Source organism: Crocodylus siamensis, chromosome 3 (assembly GCF_052110815.1).
Source record: "Crocodylus siamensis isolate JL-2025a chromosome 3, ASM5211081v1, whole genome shotgun sequence".
NCBI classification, from domain to species: Eukaryota; Metazoa; Chordata; order Crocodylia; family Crocodylidae; genus Crocodylus; species Crocodylus siamensis.
Window position 1 is genome coordinate 227,254,430 of NC_143397.1, and position 22,304 is coordinate 227,276,733.

The 22,304-nt window shown below is 42.9% G+C and overlaps 1 protein-coding gene across 6 annotated transcripts in view; it reads left to right on the forward strand.

Annotated features, from left to right (window-relative positions):
• OXR1 (oxidation resistance 1) overlaps positions 1-22,304 on the forward strand; it is a 490,067-nt gene that overhangs the window by 54,895 nt on the left and 412,868 nt on the right. The gene's annotated exons all lie outside the window — the stretch shown is intronic.

Consider the following 22,304-nt stretch of genomic DNA (forward strand, 5'->3'; position numbering starts at 1 on the left):
CTTCAAAGCTGTTTTAAAATATTTTATTCTTACACAACGACCTTAATTTCTTCAGCATTTTCAGGCAATAACAATAACAAGTTGGAACTGATTGCTTCATCCAGTGAGCTTGAAAGTTTATTTTGTTTATAATTACCTGGATTGTATTTTAAGTGCTACATGTTAACATTCCCGTACTAGATTCCTGTCAAAAGTTAGTCTATTCTGCTGTATGTGCTGAGCAAGTTTTTGAGAGACGTTGGCAAACCCTGGATACAAGAATCTTTGTCCGTCCTTTCTACACCCCAGAGATGGGCAATTATTATGCAGACTGTGTCGACTGGAGTGTTCCTTACCTTGTGTAGAAATAAAGCGTAGTTGTTTATCATGGACTGCTTCCAGACCGGTTCCTTAAGTGTATCCATTTTAGGAGTGACAGGCTTAGGTACTTGTCCTCATGACAGTCTTTGAGAGAATGTTCAAAGCTTAGGTTCTGTATGCAGTCATGAAAAGAGTCAAGTACTTATGGATCATGGAGCTGCCTAGAGCTAGGCAAGGAGAGACCCTGACCACAGGATCATGTCTAAAATTAGAGAGCGGTGGAAGTTTAAGCATCTGGCATGCAAGGGCCTCCCTCCTCTTAGGATCCAGGTCACCAAGTGCTCTTTACTTACATCAGCAAGGCTCAGTGGTGCCTGCCTTTTGCATAATAGCCTGGTGGTTAAAAAGCTCTCCCTGGCTAGGGGCAGACATACAAAAAGCCTGAGCCTGAATTTATTCAATTTTTTCAAGTTAATCTAACCTGGCTAGACTGAACTGCTTTGCAAGTGTACAGACATTCCCTCTGGAATGAGCAAATGCAGGCACATGCCTGCAGTTGCTTAGGCTAGAAGCTGGAAGGTGCTAGAGCAGCTCTCCCATCTCTTCTATAGTGCTGAGCTGAGGAGGGGGCATGGCCAGGACCTGGTAGGACACTCTGATTAGGGAGGGGTTTAAATGCCCACCCTGTGTGCACAGTCCTAGGTTTTTTCCCCACTCACTGCTCAAGGGGCAGGAGCGTTGCCACCCCCAGCCCTGGGCTAGCACTCTGAGGCAAACGGGGGGTGTGGGGTGCACACATCTGTTGATGTTACTCACCTTTTCAATCTGTCCCCTTGCTTCTTCATACTGTCTGCAGCAAACCATGACAGGCTAGGGGGCCAGCAGGGAGCTGATAAGTGTTTAGCAGCCCACCAAGAAAACAAAAGCCCTTCTCATTAGTTCAAGCTCTTCTTACACAGCTTTTTCCAAGGAAGGAAGGGAGGGTCATTACCAGCTACCTGTTAATTAGCTCCAAAAAACCCTAAGTGGAAACTGTCCTGTCTGCTTTTGTCCTGTCTACCTCACACACCCCTCTCAGCATTAGCTAGCCTACCACATGCCTGAGGTCTGTGCTGTGGGAAATGGGAGGTGGGGGGTGGGGAAATTCCTGCTTGAGCAGTGAGGGGGTGGTGGGACAAGGGAAAGCCAGGCAGACCCTGCTGTACCTGTAGTTTCTGTTAGAGCTCTGGCTAGGGAGCAAAGTGGCAGGGCCAGCCCTGTTCTCTGAAGCAGACAGCCCAGCCCAAGGTTGCAAAGTATCAGGGATACTAGGGGACTCTGGTTTAATTTAAACCAGGAAGGGGTCTGGGACAGACATGGCACAAACCGGTTTGACCCGAGTCAGTTAAGTCTAATGCTACATTCAACCAGGTTTATCTTAAACCAGTTTCAGCCATTTTGAAACTGGTTTATGTGCACTGAACTTATGTTCTTACAGGTTTTAAACCAGTTTCTGATCATTTAAACTGGTTTATGTGCAATGTTTGTCTGTCCCTACTCCAGGGAGTGGGAGACCCAAATCTCTTCCCAAGAGGGTGTCCTAACTGCTGGGCACAGTGTTCTGGATACTTTCCATCCCTTCTGTTGAAGCTGGATCACAGGGCTGTACACAATGCAAGTTGTAGGGCTAGGGAAGCAACCAAGCAGGAGAATACCATGTTGCCCAATTATTAGGGCATGGGAGGGATTAGTTCTAGATTCCAGTTGGTGCTCCCAATCTATGAGTTTTAATTTAGATAATTGTTGTATTTTTTTTTTTAAACAAGCAATAACCATGGGAGGCTTATTTTTCTCTAAAATCTGAAGGAGGTCTAACATTGTATTGTCAATTATCGTACAAACAACTTATCTTTAACAAAATCATAATCTTGACTCAAAGCCGAAACTCTTTTTTGACACCAAATTGTCAGAGCTACAATGTGCAATATTTAGGCATGATTTTTTTTTTTACCTATTGTTGTTTTCTATTCAAGATTCAGATTAGAATAAAAATAATCTCTGTTTGATCTAGTTCTGATTTAAATAAAGAAGTTAAAAAGCAATTGTCCCATCAGTTATTTTTCCAAAAGTACAGCTTCTAAGCAAGGAAAATATTTGTAAGCTCCTTTATCAGAAGCTCCACAAACAATGTGAACTGATACTGTTAACAAAAGTGACTTCTCCTTGATTTCATTTTAACTTGAGTTGATTTAATGACTTTAAGTGCTGAACTGTTGTAAGCATTTTGCTTTGTCTTGTGTTTCATTCTCATCTTTTTTATTTGCCATGCAAATTTCTCTTCAGTTAATTGAATCCACAGTAGGCACTAACATGAAAATAAAGGTCAGTGTCTTTACTAAATTCATTTTTGATCCAGTTTTTATTTATGTTGCATGCTTACTGCAGTTTTGTAAGAACAGTTTTTTACAACATGACCTACATCATTGCCTTTTGCGGAAAGATCTTTAGATGGATGCTTTTTATATAAGCATTGCTTGCAGAAAGCTTAAATTTTATTTCATTGGGCTAAAATGTGTTTTCTCTACCAATAGAAGCTAGATAGTCTGCCTCCAAACCAGTGGGTTCTCAGTTTGGTAGAATTTACACTGTGTATCTTCTGTGGAAAACATGCTGTTTAGGTTTACTCTGTCTGAGGTTGTCCCTCGGCTCCCAAGTAGAGGCCTCACCAAATACATGGTATAACCCCATGTTATTTAACTCCTTTGGGCTCGCTTCCATCTGCTGTGAGGGAAATTCTCCATAATTACAAGTTCAGGTTTCAGCTCCTTCGGTTTGAACCTGAGACTTCATCATAGTGTTGGAGTGGTAGGTGAATAATACCACAAAAGCCAGTTATGTTAATTTTTTTCTTCTTTAGACAACAGAGCAAACTGTAGTGTGCACGCTAATAGGAATAATGATAAAACTTATCATAATGACTTATAATGATAAGTCATAAGATATGACAGACCTGAAAATTATTACAGCTCTACTGAAAATGTTCTCTGGATTCTATAGATCTGCTTTTATAATTCTGGAAATCTTTCTCTCAGTCAAGGAGATCTAGTGGTGATCGTGAGCATTTAGCATCATAACAATATTGCATTCTTTTTCAGACTCTTGTTTTGCATTATTCCTCCCTGCAGCTACCTACGTGATTCTCCTAAATTAAATCTTTTCAGTATCCACTGAATTCAGGCAACAGCTGGAGCAGGATAGGTGTATGTCTTCATTGCATAGATTATGGAGGACTGCTGCCTTAGCAGAAGGGAACTGCGTGCCAACTGAAGGTGATTGCCTGGTGGGATGGTAGAAACTAGATATGAAAGTGGAAAAGTCTCTTTGATGTGAAAACATAGTTACTGGCTGCAGTAAGTAAAGGGATTTCTTTTTTAAACATTTGCTTTATGGAAATGCATTTATTTAGTATTTAACTTTGTCCATGAGTGTGGTTTTATGCTGGACAGCGAGTATAGGACAAATCTGTTCCCGCTATGTGTTGTTTTTTTGTCTAGGCACTCTGGCGTTCAGTAGTACAATTCTTGCAGTGTGTTAACATGAAAGTTCTTTGCATTGTTCATAATGTAAAAATACTGCATAATAGGACAGTTGCTTCTCAAGATGAATGTTTTTCGTACCGGGCCAGTGTCATAATCAGCCATTGCTTAAAATATTGCAAAACATTCCATGAATGGGTTTTCAGCCTCAGTGTCTAAGACTAAGTGGAAAAATGGAGTACCCTCCTCATCCCCCTTTACATTGCCAGGCTCATAACCTTAGTATAATAGAAAAATAGGAACGCAAGACGTGACCCTAATTCAGCCCTACACTCAGGGCAGGATCATTCCACTTTAAGCCATCCCAGTTAATTGTTTGTCTCATCTTATCTTAGACATTTTTAACAATGGAGATTCCACACCCTCTCTTGGTAACTTATTCCAGTGCTAAACAATTCATAATAATAACGGTCCTTCTGATATCTGACCTAAATTTCTCTTGTTGCAATTAAAGACCATTGTTCTAAATCCTATTTCCTGAGCCACAAAGAATAATGTGACATGGTTCTCTTCAGAACCACTCTCCATATATTTTGAAGGCTTCTCAAATCCTACCTCTGTCTTCTCTTTCCAAAGTAAATAATCCCAGTTCTTCCAAATTTTTCTCAAATCATATTTTCTAGGCTGAATTGCTCTCTGGAGTTCCTGGGCACTTATACACGTACTCCGGGAGGGGGGAGAAGGGCATGCTTTAATTAGAGCAGGTCCAAGAGCCACTCTCATTTAAAGTGCCTGAGGTATCTCATGTATCAGTGTCCCCATACCTAAAAATGGTGGTGGAGCACTTTATCTAAACCACCCCTACTGTCTTTTTAAGTATGGGGATGCTGATAGACGAGATGCTGGAGTCTGCTGGAGCATAGTAGCTCTTACCCGCCAGCTCTTGCCTGATTTAATCAAGTGTGGTCCTATGTGCTGTAGTTCCTATGTCTGTTTTAAAGCATAGCATCTCAAATGTATAGGTGAGGTCTCTCCAGGACTGTAAAGGTCTTAAGAATCCCTTCCCTTAACTTGTAGTTGATAATTTCTTCTTGATACTGTATGCTATTGGTCTTTTGTGCAACAATGATGTACTTTGTTGGTTCATATTCAGTTTATAGCCCACTATAACCACAAGTCTCTTTCTGTTGTTCTGCAGTCTTGCCAATCATTCCCTCATCTGTATTTGTGAATATGCTTGTCCTGTCCTGATTGAAGATGTTCTATTTATACGTTGTTAATTTCATTAGATTAATTTTGGACCATTTCTCCATTTTATCAAGGTCATTCTAAATCCTAATGCTGTTCTCCAAACTGTGTGGAATTCCACCCTGCTTGATGTCATCTGCAGATTTTAAGCGTGTACTCAATCCCATTATACAAATCATTAATGAAAATGTTGAACAACACCAGACAAGGAGAGACCCCTGTGGAACTCAGTTCAAAACCTTATTCAGATTTTGACATTGAGCCATTGTTGACTTCTTTTTTAATGTGATGATCCAACCAGTTACGTAACAACCTTACAGTACTCCTGTCTAGACAGTATTTCCTCAGCTTACTAATGAGTGTCATGGAACCCAGCATCAAAGTCCTTGCTAAAGTCAAAGTATATCACATCTTCTGCTTTCTCTCATGCACAGACCCTGTTGCCTTATCACAGAAGGAAATAATATAAAAGGAAATTGGGTTGGTAAAGCATGACTTGCTTTTGACAAATCTGATGGCTGTCTTGGTTGCCTTGATCTAGTCCAGGTGCTTAGAAGCAGATTCTTTGGTTACATGTTCGTCAATCTTTCCAGTTATCAAGGTCAGACCACCAGGTCTATAATTCCTACATTCTTCTCCTTCCCTTTCTTAATGAGGGGTGCTCTATTTGCCTTTTTTCTAGTCTTCCAGCCTCCAGGAATACCCAAAGAGAGTAGACAGTGGCTTTGAAATTATATCCGCCAATTCCTTGCACTCTAGGACGCATCTTGTCTGGTCCTGCAGACTTGAAAATGTCCAGGTTATCTAAGTAATCCCTAATTTGTTCTTTTCTACTGAGCTGCTTATCTCTTTCTGCTGTCAACTGTGTTCACCTGTGATGGCTGACCTCATTTGTGAAGACAAGTGAAAAAAGCCATTCAATACTTCAGCCTTCTCTACAGCATTTATAACTAGGTTACCCTCCACCTTTAGGGTTCCTAAATGACTTTTACTTGTTCCTCTTCTAACATTTGTAGAATGCATTCTTTGTTGCTTTTTTGTCATTTGCTACCTGCAACTCAATATATTCCTTGACCTTCCTGATTTTCTGCCTTTGTGCCCATAATCTCAAGTAACAGCTGAACTAGGCAGATATTATGAGTGGTGCAAAAAGGGAAACAAGGACACCAGCAGAAACAGCTTGGACCATCAGTTCAGAAAATGTTTAACCTTTTTAGCTACTGCTAGGCCACTTAAAGTGCTACTGATTTCCTCTGCTTTTACTTGCACTCTTGCTTGGCGTGTTAATAAAATGGTGTTCTTAGATTAAGATGCAGTCTTGCCCATGTTGCTTCTCTGTGCTGGGTGTGGAGCTTTTTATTCTTCACAGTCAATGAAGCTGAAGAAAGACTTTAGTTGCCTGTGTTTGGCATTCTTTTCCATTCCCTCTAAGATTGTGCCTGGCCCAGTGGCTATTCTTGTGCGCTTTTCTCTTATAGATCCTCTGCCTCAAAGGGATAACTGTGTAAGAATTGTTTTTAGTAAAGCAGTTCAGTAGAAGCATATGAACCCCCATATTTAATGTAGCAGAAAATTTATTAAAAATGGAATTTTCATAGATACACAGTTTGTTAGGGGCTGGAAGGAACCTTGCAGATCATTGGGTCCAGCCCCCCCCCCCCCCCCCCCCGCTCTAGACAGGAAGACAGCTGGGGTTAGGTGACCTCAGCAAGGTGACTGTCCAGTCTTCTCTTGGAAACCTCCGGGGTAGGTGACTGCACCACCACTGGAGGGAATTTATTCCACAGTCTGGACACCCTGCCTGGGAAGGAGTTTTTCCTGGTGTTAAGCCTGAAGTGATCTTCCACGAGTTTATATCCATTGATCCTGGTCTTCCCCAGGGATGCCCTAGTGAACAGTTGTTCACCAAGCTTCTGATGCACTCCTCTGATATAGTGGTAAGCCACTATCAAGTACCCTCTCTGCCTTCTTTTCTTTAGGCTAAAGAGGCCCGGGTCCCTCAGCCTATCCTCGTATGGCTTGCCTTGCAAATCCCTCATCATACAGGTGGCTGTTTTCTGGACCTTCTCAAGTTTTTCCATGTCCTTATTGAAGTGTGGTGCCCAGAACTAAACGCAGTACTCCAACTGCAGTCTCACCAGTGCTGAGTACAACAGGAGTATCTCTTCCTTAGTTTTACACGAGATGTATCGGTTGATGCCTGACAGCGAGTTATTTGCCCTGCTGACCACTGCCTCAAACTGATGGCCCACATTCATGCAATGGTCAGTCATTATCCCTAGGTCTCTTTTGGCCACGGTACAAGTCAAGCTGTCACCACTGAGCCTGTATGTATGCTGAGGGATGTTTGCCCCCAGATGGAGCACCTTATACTTGGAAGTGTTAAACTTCATCTGGTTCCAATCTGCCCAACTCTCAAACTTGTCCAGGTCTGCTTGTATCTGCAGCCTATTTTCTGATGTGACCACACTGCCCCCTAACTGGGTGTCGTCTGCGAATTTGGCCAGTGAGCTTTTCACTCCCCCATCCAAATAATTGATAAAGATGTTGAAAAGCACCGGTCCAAGTACGGATCCGTGAGGGACACCACTAGCCACATTGCACCAGGGTGACATAGTTCCATTCATGAGAACTTTCTGGGTCCTACCCTGTAGCCAGTTTCCCGTCCATAATCTCACAGTTTTCCCACAAGGATATCATGGGATACTAGATGAAAAGCCTTTTGGATGTCTAGGCATATAACATCATCTTCCATGTCCAGGTAGTGGGAGACCTGGTCGCAGAAGGAGATGAGATCGGTAAGACCTACCCATGACAAAGCAGTGCTGGCTGTCATTCAGAATCTTACCTTCTGCGAGCATATCACACACAGATTCTTTAATGAGCTTTTCCAGGATTTTCCCTGGCATACAGATTAGGCTGATTGGCCTGTAGTTACCTTGGGTCCTCCCTCTTCCCCTTCTTGAAGATGGGCACAATGTTGGCCTTCCATTCCTCAGGGATTTCCCCTGTGCGCCAGGAATTCTGAAAGAGCTTTGTCAGGGCTTCTGTGATGACCTCAGCCAGCTCCTTCAGCACTCGGATGAAGTCCATTCAGTCCCACTGACTAACAAATGTCTAGCTTTTGTAGTTGGTATTGCGCCCGCTCAGCATCCACAGTGGGAAGGCTCTCATTCCGAGCATGCCTTCTATAAGCCAGGATGACATTGGGGGCATTGCTTGCTCTATGAGTCTGTTTCAATGTAAATTGTTTCACTCAATGTGACCTCACTGCATTCTTTTTAATAGAAAGTAACATTGCTTGAATGTTTCTTGACATTTATGCTCTATAATATAGTAAACTTTTGCTATTACTGAATGTTGTTATATTGAAGTGCAAAATAATACCTATTAAAATGGAGTCTTTTTAACTTTACTATCATTGCTCATATGTCACAGCATTTTATCATTTCTGTGCATGCAAACTGACTGATATAAAAGGGCATGATAGTATAAGATTTAGCTACTGTGATTTAAATTGGAGAGCAGAGTCTGAAATGTACAGATTTATCCTACAGACCTGGAGCAAGATTTCCTAAAATTAAAACACAAGTCCTAAAACTATAGTCACGCAGATTAGCAGGTTCCCTGCTAAGATACCCAGGGCAAGGATAACCAAATCCCTTTGGTTGTCAGCCACCATCCTTAGCTTCAACCTCTTAGGCACCTTGTTAATGACCTTCAACCCCTCCTGAAAAAGTACGACTGACTGAACGTAGCAATGGGGAACAAACCTATTCTGGCTTATAGATAGTCCTCCAGCCTCATATGACATCGCTCCAGCAGCAGACTGCCTAACTCTTGTTCTCACCAAGACACCAGACCTTGTGCTAGACTCAGATGCCTGTTGTGTCACCTCATCTGTACAGACCACTTCATCACTGGGCCAAATAATATGTGTTATAACATCTGAGGTCTATTTACCTGTACCTCTAGCCCCTGCGCTGTCTTCCCTGGACAAATGAGGCAATCTTGTGGGTAAGAATGGATGAACATGAATCTAACATTAGTTCCAGAAAGACTCGCAAGCTTGTTGCAGAACATTTTAACCTCCCTGGAGATTCCATCGCTGATCTCAGATGGCGGCTGTTCAACAACAAAACTTTAGAAACAAACTTGCTTGTGAAATTGTAGGACAAGAAATCATCTAAGTACAGTTAAACTAGGACTATGGATTCTTACCCTATTATCTGGGTTAGCTTTAATAACCCGTATGTCCCTCAAGGGGTTAACTGCTTTGATTTCCCCCCCCCCACACACACTCTGTCCTATCCATCTGGCCCCTCCCAGCAGTGCCCTGTCCTTTTTCCTCCCCCTTCAGCATTATCTACAGCGTTATACCATCCTCTATAGTGGGGCAGCATTTTTTAAACTGGCTGACTTTGACTTTTGCGTGTTCTATTTAAATATCTTTTCAAAGTTAAGCATTTTTATTCAATGTGATCGTCTTTCAGAGCTCACATCATTTTGTTCAGTGACAGCTTGGATTTTTAAGATTATATAACTCTACCACAAAAAGCCAGACAGCCTGCAGTTCATTCTCTGTCCCTGTAGTTTAGACTCCTGCATTCCAGCATGGAGGATGAATACTTTGACATATCATGCATTTTTACAACAATATCAGCTTAACACACAGAGGAGCAAGGATGTGGGGTAGAGGGGGAAGGAAATGAGATTAAGACACTTGTGAATGATAGCCTACTTGTGAATGAGATGGGACAGCTGCCTTGCTCATGTTGGGTTTCTACCTCACTCAAGTGCCACCTGATTCAAGGAGTAAAGGATCAAGACCTAAATATTTATTGAAAGTTACTACATACCTGGTCACACACTGTATCTTCAACATCCATGTCATGATCTATTTGATTCCTTAATTGCATACATCCCCATTGGACCATAATTGTTCACTTAGCTCTCACATTTACTCAGGCTATGGACAGACATACAAAAAGCTGCAGCCTGAATTGATTCAGTCTTTGCAGGTTAGTTTAACTTGCCTAGATTTCACTTGCAAATTGCTTCATAGACATTCATGAAATGTAGGCACATGCTTACAGCTGCTCAGGCCAGGAGCCGGGAGGTGTTAGAGCAGCCCTCGGTTGCAGGGAAGCTGTGCTGGGGGAGAGGCCTGGCCAGCCCCGGCAGGACCCTGGAGTGAACTGTATAGGGAGGGGGTTTAATTCCACCCTCCCTGTCCCACTGACATGGACAAGGTCCACTGGGTGCTCCTCCCTTGCTGCTTCTGCAGCAACAGGATCTGGAGCACGGCCAAACACTGGCAGGCATGGCCCCTGAGGCCAAGGGGGAGGAGAGAAGGGTTATTTCTCCTTCTACCACCACTGCCCCCAGGGGACCGCAGCTGGGATCTGCCTGCCCTGACAGCTGCTGCTTGCTCCCTGCAGGTAGCGAGTGGTGGGATAAGCCCCTTCCACCAGATGCCAGAGGGAGGGGGAGATAACCCCCCTTTCTGCCCCACTGCCTAAGGGGGCATATCATGGTGTCTCGGGCCACAAGACTGCCGCAAGAAGAGGCTCGCATTCTGGGACGCTAAGACGGGGGCTGCAGCCCCCATCAGGGTTGCTTCCCCCTTACCAATGTGTTGGGGGTGGAGCCAGAGGTTGGCCTTCAAATCCGTCATTGCTATATGTTCTCAGCGGTCTCCTCCCTTGGTTTTTTTAATCTTTTTCTTTGTTGCAAAGTCTCTCCTGCCAACTCTCAGCTCTGATGCATCCCCTATATCTATCTCCTCTACTTTTACTTGCGTTCTGCAGAGCGTCTCAGGAAAACCCTATAACGGCTGATTTTATCTATGTTGTTCTTTGTTTCTGCTGTTGCTGTAGCTACACAGTTCTGTTTTTCAGGTTTAATTTAATTTTGTATCTGCATTCTAAGCCCTCTTTCTGACACCTTTTGACTCGCTTCTCAAAATCTCTCTCTCTCTCCCCCTCCCCCTCCCCCTCCCCAGGATCTTGCTGGTTTTTTACTGTTATTTTTAAGAAAAACTGAGAAAATAATAAGATGCAACCTTCAGCCTGTTCTTGGTTTCCCTGCAGTACTTTCCTTCTCTAATTAATTATATAGAAACGTCTTGTTTTCCTCTTCCAGTACCTCTGTTTGTTTTGCTAACCTCATCCCATCTCCTGATCTGCCTTTGAATCCATTGTCATACCCTTCTCTGCATTTCTTTATAACCTCTCACTTTTTTCTTTGGTTCTTTCCTCACAGAAGAAGCATGCTTTAATTTCTCCGATCTTAAAGATTCTGTCTCCAGGGGCGGGAGAGAAGTGGCAACGGTGGAATGAACGCTTGCCTGCCTGGAACTGAAGTTGCATTGTTTTCATTTGTTTTTATTTTATATAATTATTTTCAAATTTGCTTCTCAAATCTCCTCTGAATTTAGGAAACTTAACAGTTAGACCTTTGGTTGTTGAGATTAATATGATCCAGTATTGTTACACTGTTTCCATACCTGTTTGACCATCTTCGTCTATCTGTTGTTGCTTGTCTTATATTTAGGGGTTTTTTTTGGGATGTGGACTGCATTTTTATTCTCTGTTTGTATGGAACCTCACGTAATTTGGTATGGGCACATAATTAGATCACTGGGTGTTAGAAGCTACTGTTTGTATTTTTGTACTTATTATCAATGATCTCATATGTAAGTGCTGCATTTAGTTTCACACATCATGTGGATTTTCTTTGTATCTGAAAGCAGTGGGACTACTTGTGTTAGTAGAATTAAGTAGGATTTGATCACAGACTAATAATACTGTGTGGTGTCTAATTTTAATTTTTTTTAATGCAAGAATTCTGTGGAACTCTGCTTGACGGTCAGTAGAATCATGTTTGATCTTTCCAGGAAACAATCGCTTATTAAACTGGAAGACAAAGTGGTGGGAGTGGATAATAAATGTTTCAAAGTGACAGAAGTCTGACTCCCTTGGGCTGGAAAGAAAAGACCTCTGCATTTTGCATGAGTATGTTAAAAGTGGCCAGACATTTTTAACTGAAAGACCCTTTGGCAGCAGAGCTCAAAATTAGACGAAATAAAACGTAGAAATGCTTTAGTGTAGGGAAAAAAAAACAAAGATAAAAACCAAAAACAAACGAACAAAAAAAACCAGGCAAATGTTAACAAAACAAAAATGGAGAGCTTTTTTTAAATTACCACAGTCCTTCTTGATGTGGGCTTTTCTTGTTCGTTAATAAGGCAGCCAGGGAATCGGGATGTATAGCAGGTTTTATATACATATCATTTGAAATATAGAAGAGCATATCTAAACATGCATACAGAAGTTCTACAAATATTTGAGGATGTGGCAGCATTTTGTTTTCTAGTTCGTTGTTTCATAGTAGCAAGGGTCAGGATGATGACTCCAAGATCCTTTTCCGCCTCTGTACTGACAAGAATGGAATTTCCCAACCTGTAGGTATGGTGCTGTTGTTCCTCCCCAGGTGCATCACTTTGCACTTGTCGGTGCTAAATCCCATCCTATTCTCATCTACCCACCCTTGTAACCTGTCTAGATCTGATTTGCAGCCTATTTCTCCCTTCTAGCATGCCCACATCCCCCAACATCTTAGTGTCATCAGCAAATTTGAACAGGGTGCTTTTTACCCCCTTGTCCAAGTCACTGATGAGGATATTGAACAGTGCAGGCCCGAGGACAGAGCCCTGCGGAACCCCACTGCCCACATCCCTCCAAGTTGAAAATTGACCCATCCACCACCACTTTCTGGGTGCAGCCCTCAAGCCAGTTGACGACCCAATTGACTGTGTGGGTGCCGACACCACAGTCCCCCAGTTTCTTAATGAGAACAAGGTGAGAGACAGTGTCGAAGGCCTTCCGAAAGTCCAGGAAGACTATGTCCACTGCTACCCCTGCATCTAAGGATTTGGTGATCTTATCATAGAAGGCCACCAGGTTGGTCTGACAGGACCTGCCACTAATGAACTAGCTAAAAAGGAGGCTGTGTTGGTTGCCCCTAAGCATGATCTCCCCTGCTGGCCCCTTGTGGATATGCGCCAGAATAATTTTCTCAAAAAACTTGCCCAGGATTGAGGTAAGACTAACTGGCCTATAGTTTCCTGGGTCGTCCTCCTTCCCCTTTTTGAAGATGGGAACTGTGTTGGCCCTCTGGCACCACACCAGAGCACCACGGGTGCTCGTAAAGCCATGCCAGGGGTCCTGCAATGACCTCAGCCAATTCCCTCTGTACTCTAGGGTGGAGATATTCCGGACCAGCTGACTTGAATATATCCACTCCCTCCAGAAGTTCCCTAACTAGTTCCTTGCTGACCTTTGGCCTAGGTGTGCCTCCCCTTGGGCCTGAGGGGGGCCCAGTGAGGGGGTGACTGTTCTGGTTCCTGCTTAGGAAAACGGAGGCAAAGAAATCATTAAATATGTTGGTGTGACGACCAAATTTCCTAACGTGTCCTGCAGGGGCCCCACATTACCCGGAATCTTCTTTTTACCCCCTATGTATTTAAAAGAGAACTTCTTGTTGTCCTTAATCTGGGAAGCTAGTCCCAGTTCCATCTCTGCCTTGGCCTTCCTGACTGCCCCCCTACATCCCCAAGCAACTGTAGTATAGTCATCCCTGGTGATGTCCCATCCTTTCCATTGGGTGTATGCCTCCTTTTTAGCTAGGAGACATTCCCGGATGCTTTTGGTGAGCCATGGGGGCTTGCGTGCCCTCCTGCTCCCTTTGATCCTCGTTGGGATTACCTCCCTTTGGGCTTGGAGGATCGTCTCCTTAAGGAGTGACCACTCTCCTTGGACACCTGGCTCCCCTCCCCTCCAGGACCTAAGCGCTTCTCCAACTATCTTCCTTAGCTCGTTGAAGTTTGCCCTCCTAAAATCTAGGGCCGCTGCCTTACTGCATGCCTTTGCCACCTTGTGCTGGATGGTGAATTCCAGCAGGCGATGATTGCTGTCGCCCAGGTGGTCGAGCACCCGCAGCCTCCTCACCAGGTCATCTCCCATGGCCAGCACTAGGTCCAACAAGGCGTCTCCCCTGGTGGGGCTGTGCACCTCCTGGGTGAGATGGAGGTCCTACATTCTGGCTAAGAACCTATGTGAGCGGTCAGACCTGGCTGACTGTTCTTCCCAGCAGATGTCCGGGAAGTTCAGATCCCCCATGACTACCACATCCTTGGCCTTCACTACCTCCACGACCTAAGAATTCCTGGTCGAGCTCTTCCCCTTGGTTGGGAGGTCTGTAGTAGACCCCCGCTGTTAAGTCTCTTTCCCCTTGACTGCCTTGTGTTCTAACCCAAAGCACTTCAGAGTGTCCTTCCTCTGATTCTTTGTTAATTGACGAGGATGGGTATTCCTCCTTGATATAGAGTGCCACGCCCCCACCTTTCCTTCCTATCCTGTCCTTCCTGTACAGTCTATAGCCCTTGACACTCACTGCCCAGTCAAGCGTTGAGTCCCACCACGTTTCAGTGGTCCCCACTATGTCCGGGTTGGTGTCAGCTAGCAGGAGGGTGAGTTCCTCCTGCTTGTTTCCCATACTACAAGCGTTTGTGTAGAGGCATTCGAGGCCTCCTGTAGATGTGTGTACTGGCCTGCATTTATCTACGTTGAACCCCATCCTATTCTCATCTGCCCACTTTTGTAGTCTGTCTAAATCTATTTGCAGCCTCTTTCTCCCTTCAAGTGTGCCCACCTCGCCCCACATCTTAGTGTCATCAGCAAACCTGGACAATGTGCTTTCCAACCCCCTTGTCCAAGTCACTGATGAAGATGTTAAACAGTGCGGGCCTGAGGACTGAGCTCTGGGGGACCCCACTGCTCACATCTCACCAGGCTGAGTACGACCTGTCTACCACTACTCTCTGGGTGTGCCCAATCAGCCAGTTTTTTACTCATCCAACTGTGTAGGCATCAAAGCCACAAATGCTTAATTTATTAATGAGAATGGAGTGAGAGACAGTGTCAAGGGCTTTCTTAAAGTCTAGAAAGACTACAGCCACCGTGACACTCATCCAAGGATTTAGTTACCTGGTCATAAAAGGCAATCAGGTTGGTCAGGCAGGACCTGCCTTTGATGAACCCATGCTGGTTGTCCCTGAGCATGATATCCCCTGCTGGTCCCCCACAGATGTACTCCTTGATGATTTGCTCCAAGATCTTCCTGAGAACTGAGGTGAGGCTTATTAGGAAAGTTTATTTCAGAAAACAACAAAAACTAAAAACATAAGGGTTCAGTTCATTTTGGCTGTTTGCTTTTTCCTGTGCAAGTTAATTAAAAAGATGCAGTTTTACATTAGAGACTTGGGGATACTGTCAAAAGGTACAAATGTAAGTTAAATATGCCATATTCTTTTACACTACCATATGGGCTGGTGGAAATTGCTCCTTATGTTTCTGTGTTATGTCACTGAAGTTGTATATGCAATTATATCATTCTTCCAGTTAGGTTCAGATACAATATCTTGGAGTTTTCTTAAAGGCTATCTGATTATTTCCTGCAGTTTTCATAATCTTAGAACTGCACTTGTACTTCAAGTATAAACTTTAATACAATATATATGAGAGATGAGACTGTTAGTTGAAATTACAAAGCACACATACCCTTTCAACAACTTGAGTTATTCTAGTTTTAGTGTGAAGCTATTTATTTACTTTTGTTATTACAGCAGGGTTCTTTCTGAGTAATGCTACTGTCAGCGCTGAGGCAAGGATTTTTGTGGGTGATATCTTTTATTGGAGTGACTATAGTTGGGAGGGATTTGAACATGAGTACTAGATGAGGGTACAGGTCTGAGAGAGAAGCAGACAAGCTTGAGCTAAATAGTGGATAAAAGGTTGTGTAGAGCTCCATGTGCAAATAAAAATAGAATATAAGAAGCATTATTAGGTAGCTAGCAGGTGAGAGAAATGCAGCAGAAAGAATAACCTGATAAGTGGGATTTGAGAGGGTCATTACAATCTACCTGATCTCACAGGTGTTAATGAACTATAAAGTCAATGCCTGTGTTAAGGGTTTGGTTCTTAGTGTCCAGTAAGATAATGAATTTGTACTCACGGGCCTGTTTTGTTGAGATGTTTTGTAAAATGTCCTTGAGTATAAACACTGTGTGTTCAGACATGGAGCACTTATTATGTGAAAAAGCGTCCTCCTTTCTGTTTTTATGGGTCTGTCTTTAATCTTTATTTCCTGTGATGATCCATTTGTCTAGTTTAACCCACATAAGTTCCATGGGGGCATCTGGAGCACTGTGAGACTTTGTACCACATTCTGAGAGAGACGTGTGTAGGTTCTATGGATTCTCAAAGTTTCATTGAGAAATTTCTCATTGGCTACCAAGTCCTTGTAGGATTTAGACGGCAATGTGATTTTTGAGTGACAGCTCCAGGAAGATGCTGGCTCCAATACAGCCACAAGCTTGCAGTTTGCAGCTTTGTGCATACATTTGAAACGTTTTGAAATTTATATTCCTGGGATCCTGGTTCTATTTCCAGTGAAGCATAAGAACATGGCAGCATCGAAGTCTATATGTGTTCTTACCATTGGTTTCAGTGGAGTCTGTAGCAAGAATTCCATGAGTTCAGTGATGCTGCAGGTTCAGGTTCAGAAGAAGAAACCTTCTTTACTATTCACTTAATCCAGAAAGAGCACACACCAACTGCAGAGACTTCCTTAGCCTGATGAAGGGTTTTTAAATGTGAAACTTACTGAAATTTTTTTCCCCAACTATTTAAGTTGGTCTGATAAAAGATATCAGATTCACCCAAAGCACCTTGTCTGCCTATGTCCTTCGACCAAGATGGCTACAACCTACACCCCTGTAAACTTGGTTATATTCTCTTCGGGTCACTTCAGTGGTTTTCCTATGTGAATTATTCTCTTGATCACTGTCTGTACTGTACACTGAAATGAATCAGGTGTTCTGTGGGAAATAAAAGGAAGGTTCCATGTCAACATATAATTAAAGATAATATAAGGACTATCATAACACAGTTTTGAATGTTGGATCTGCATGTTAATGTTCTTTTCTGTAGTTTTTGATGTGTGATTTAGATCAAAATGCCAAACCCAGGGAAATCAGCTGCTAGTAGAACAGAGCCAATAGTCAGTCCCTGACAGCGAGTGTTGCCTTCTGAATACTGAATTCCATAGACTCTGACTCAAGTTTTCTTTGCATTTAACTTACACTGTGTTTTTTCTCTCATTTCTTGTTATTTTGCCTCTGTTTTGCTGGTCCTTTTTTTCTCTTTCTCCTTTCATTGCAGACTCCCTATTATCATTCCCAGGGTTGTTCTCACTCTTCTTGTCCCTCTGCCTTTTTACTACTTAACTCCAGCTTTGCTGGGGAAAGCAAATGTGTTGGAAGAAATGAGAACTGGGAGAGAATAAGACTTGTGGGAATGTCATGCTTTATTGCTTTAAAAGAAACTTTGATCCCCACTAGTTGGACAGTCTTGGGCTACATCTTTGGCTGAGGCCAGTCTCTTGATTAGATCTGCTGTTTGTCTGGAGGATGTGGGCTGCTGTTACTGGTGCTTGCCTGGTGAGTTTAGTTTTGGACTGTAAAGTCAAAATGCACACCAGATTTTGGGTTACAAAGGAAGTTTTCCTGTAGGACCATCAGAGCATATTTTAACTTAAATTTCCTCCCATTGCCATGGAAGAGTATTGGTGATACTGACCCTTGCTGTTTACCTGTAGTGTATTTTTATTGGGTGCTTGGTGACAGTTGTGTGTGAAAGGGATGGGAGTAAAAAAGGGTGTGTGTAGATGAAAAAGGGGCCCTAAATTAAAGCACTGGGTTTTTAAAACACCGCTGCAATTTAGGGCTGATTTAAACCCCCATGTTGTGTACACACCTGACTTACATGCTGCTCCGGTGGGGAGGGGAGGGCAAGCTGCTGGTGGGCAGGGTAGTCCCTGGGGCTGGGGTGGGGCTGGTGCTTCTCTCCACAGCAGCCATGCCTCCACCACGTGGCACCTGCCTGCAAGCACCTGCCTCGGGCCGTCTGGGGGGTACCACACCTGTGGAGGGAAGCAGTGACCCCCTGTGTAGCTAAAGCAGCCAGGCAGGATCCAGGGGAGGGGAAAAAAAGATCAGGCTCTCTGCTTTCCTGGGCTGCTCTTACACTGCCTGCGGGGATTGCTGCAGAGCCGTGGAGCTGCGTGGAGCCCAGTGCTTTGCTCCATGGCTGTAGGGGCAGGAAACTAAAACTCCTCAAAGGAGTTTGCTCTGCCCCAAGTCATTTAAGTCGCATTATGCCGCCGAATTTCCTACAGCGGCTGGCATTAACGTGTAGTATACTGCTGAGGCGTGAAAAACAGCAACACCACTAAAGCGGTGCAAAAGCCTCCCTATCCCCCAACCATGATGGTTTCTAAAAACCCCTGAAAGTGGAGTTAATGCATGCTTGCTACTATGTGTATATATACTATTCGGCAAACTTTTCAAATGCTGTTGGTATTTCATTTTTTAAGCTGTCTTCATTTGCCAAATCTTATTTATTTATTAAATCCCAGGCAATTATTACACATTAGAAACATAAACATAAATTAATCTTCATGAACCTTTTACATTCTAATGAAATCCCCAATAGTTTAACCAAAAAAACCTCAACACCATATAAGGAAACACCATTACAACATCTGTATCTAACAGTACTTGAATCTATTTTTGGGTGAGTGGTTATCAACCTGTATAAGGCTCATAGGGTAACTTTTCAAAGAACTGATTAGGAATACCTGTACACATCCTGTGCTTGGCTAAGGGGGTTTATGTTGTTTCCTAATAGCTTATACTGATTTACTTTATTTGATTTATGTTATTATATAACTAGTATAGTATCTCCCAGTCAGGCATTTCATTCTTACGAGCTAGTAAGAAGTGGAACTGAAGCAACTAAGTGGATGCATCTGAGATTATATAGCATGAATGGCAGACGGGAGCCATATGCCTCCTGCTTTATATTTATATACAATATGGTTGTAAAGAGCCCTTTTGCTGATACTGTATTTTAAAGCATATCTGATGAACTGAAAGGGTGAGTCGGCACTGTTGGCTTTCTGGAAGGGAGTCTAAGTACAACTTGGTATGCCTCGTGTGTTTAGCTAATGGTGCTTTAAGGGAAAATTTTAATTAAGTACATGTCTGTGCATCCAGAGAGGAAATCAAAGGCTCTTGGGAAAAGAGAGGCATCTCTGTTCCAGAATGATGGAAGACTGATTTGGTGAGAGCACCAAATGAATTTCAATTACTTGAAAATCTCATAAGCATGGCTGTGTTTGAATAGGGGAATAATGCTAGGTACAGGATAGCCTTCCAGATTATAACTGGTACAGAACATCGGAATTCTGATGTTTCAGATTAACCATGCCTGCACTAGTTTACAGGCTTCTAAAATGTCTGAGTGTACAGTGTTGTCAACTTTCATGGTTTTTTCTCAAGTCTCATAAATTTAAGGACCTATCTGCCAACTCCCTCTTCCTCATCCCAGATCCTGCCTGCTAGAGTCTGATTACTTGTATCAAGAATTCATCTTTCATTTAAATACATTAAAAAGGAAAAAAGTAAGTTTCTGATTCTCATGGCTGTAGGAAAAGCTTGACAACAGGAACTGATTGTTACCTAAAAGCATTTAAACAAGGAACCAGATGTAAAAAAAACCTTTATTTAATAAATTAAGCTCGGCTCATCTTTGAGGCTGAATTGAGTGTTTCAAAGGACATTGCTGAGGAATGTAGGTTTTAATCATGAATGTAATGCACCATGTACATGGTATGTAAATCTTTACTGTTTGTATTACAGAAATACATAAGGGGCCCAACCAAGACCAAGGTCTTATTGTGATAGGCTCTGTACATATTTGAAATCATAAAGAGTCATTTCTGTTTTTCGCACCATCATCTCATTATAGTCCCTATCCATTTGGAGTTGTAGCTGAACACATCCTGTACCTGTTCTGTCTTGTATCCCCTTGTGGACCAGCGCAAATATACTGCTCTATTACTTGCAATGCTTGTCTGCACAGGCTTAAGAAAGAACTTTTATGAGGCTCAAGTCCAGGTCTAAGAACTGTTACAAACATGCCGCTTTCTGCTCCAAGGAGGACTTTTTCAGACTGCCTACTGTGACATAAATTCAGAAAAGTCTGTACATCAAGTGGGGGGACACCCCTAAATTCCACCAGACCAAAACCTCATACCACATGCACAGTATCTCTCTGCAGGTGTGAGAGGGTATGCATGTGTCGCAGGATGGACATGCCACATAACAATGAGGTGCTGAGAAGTGAATGTCACTAAATGATTAGGGGCTACTTCCGTTCTATTGAACGGCATGGTTCTTTTTCAACTTGGACCTCTTGAGAGTTGTGCTACCAACCAAACTGACCTGAAATTTTTTTTTTTATTTTTTTATTTCTTGGTGTTCATGACAGAAATGTTTTCTGGACTTCCATATTTAACTAGGTATCAAAGGCATTCAGAATTATATAAGATCTTACAGCATTTCTCTAGTATTCTCTGCTAGTCTCACTGGTGGTGAGGTAAAGGTGAATTTGAAGTTATGAATAAGTCTTTTCTCACAATGATACTCAATCACCATTTAAGTGTCATGCAGCAGATGTTAAGTCTCATGAGAACAAAAAGTATGCCACAGATCTTTGCTAGCATAAGAGCAAAGCCAATGAACTGTACAAAACCTTTTTTATAGGACTGAAAGATGATTTGTGAAAGGATGATTTGCTTTTAGATCACTGAACTACTGCATTTAGAGGAAAATGTCATCTGAGAGAAGGCATTTACTTTTTCAAGCTATAGCTGTTTTTGACATTTTTGGTACTTTCTTCAACACTGATACTTTTATGCTTTACCCTATGAAGATTTCTTAGGAAGAAGGAAAAGCAAAGATGCCAGGGAAAGAGAACTGATACTCAGAAGAAGCAAGCAGAACTACTGGAATATTTTGAGAGCAAAATTAAAATAAATGCCATTTTATAACTTAAAAAAATTAGCAAGATTCTTACCCTACTGGGTGTACAGTGGAGAAAAGGTTAGAGAAACTTTAATGACCTTTGAAAGCACCCTCTCTTAACAGGAACTGTGGAAAATGGCTCTCCAGCTGCATTGTGAGACTCCTTTCAAGCCGTGGCTTATGGGGTATGTCAAGTGAGAGGCTGGGGGGGTGGGAAATGCATTTTAGAGGTAGGTCTGCAGCATGCAGCACTCTAGATACTTCAGGAAATATGGCTACCCACAAGGCAGCTTTGGGTGGCTACCTGTAACTTAGTCTCCTCTAGCAGTTAGAACTGCTCTGGACTGGGAGAATGCAAAGCTCTCTTAGGCTAAGTACAGTCAAAAAGCCCAAGGCAATCTATTTAGTCTTCTCAGGTTAGTCTAAGCTGCCTATATTGAACTGATAAGCAAGTGAACAGACATTCACTTTTGATTCTAGAAATGCAGCCCCATGCCCACAGTGGCCCAGGCCAGAAGCCAGGAGGTGCTAGAGCCTGCCTCCCTGCTCTGCTAGAGCAGATAGCTTGAATATGGAGGGGATCTGGGACAGAAGTTCAATAAACCAATTTACAATTTATATTAAATCAGTGACCTCTGATACTATATGCATCTAGGTTTTTCTTAAACCTGTTTCAGTTGCTTTGAAAGTGGCTTATGTGTACTGAACTTCTGTACACTTCTTTACTGAAGTTCTGTGGTGTTACAGATTTGAACCAGTTTCCAATCACTTATACTGATTTATGTGCAATTCTGTCCCTATCCTTCATGCCTGCTCCATATTCATAGAAATCATAGAGAAGCAGGCCTGGAAGGGATGTTCAGAGGTCAGATAGTCCAACCACCTGCATCTGGCAGGATCATTAGACCTACCCAGTGCATCCCAGAGCACTGCAGTACCTGCAGTGGGTCCATTACGGGTCTGGGAGTGATGCCAAGTGGTAGTGGGCTGGGTGGTCACTGGGCAAGAAGGATTGTGTCAGTACAGTGCTCTTCTTCCTACCTGCCATTGGTGACTGTCTCACAGGGCCCAAGTGCCATGAATTCTGTGGCAGGCCATGGCTCCACTTCCAGTAGATTGCCAGTGGCTTGGTGAGCCGGATCTGACCCACAAGCCAGATATGTGACACTCCTGATCTAGACCAATAAAAAATCTTATACTGCTCTTCCCTGTGATGTTTGACTTGAAGTACAATTTCCCTTTCTTTCTGC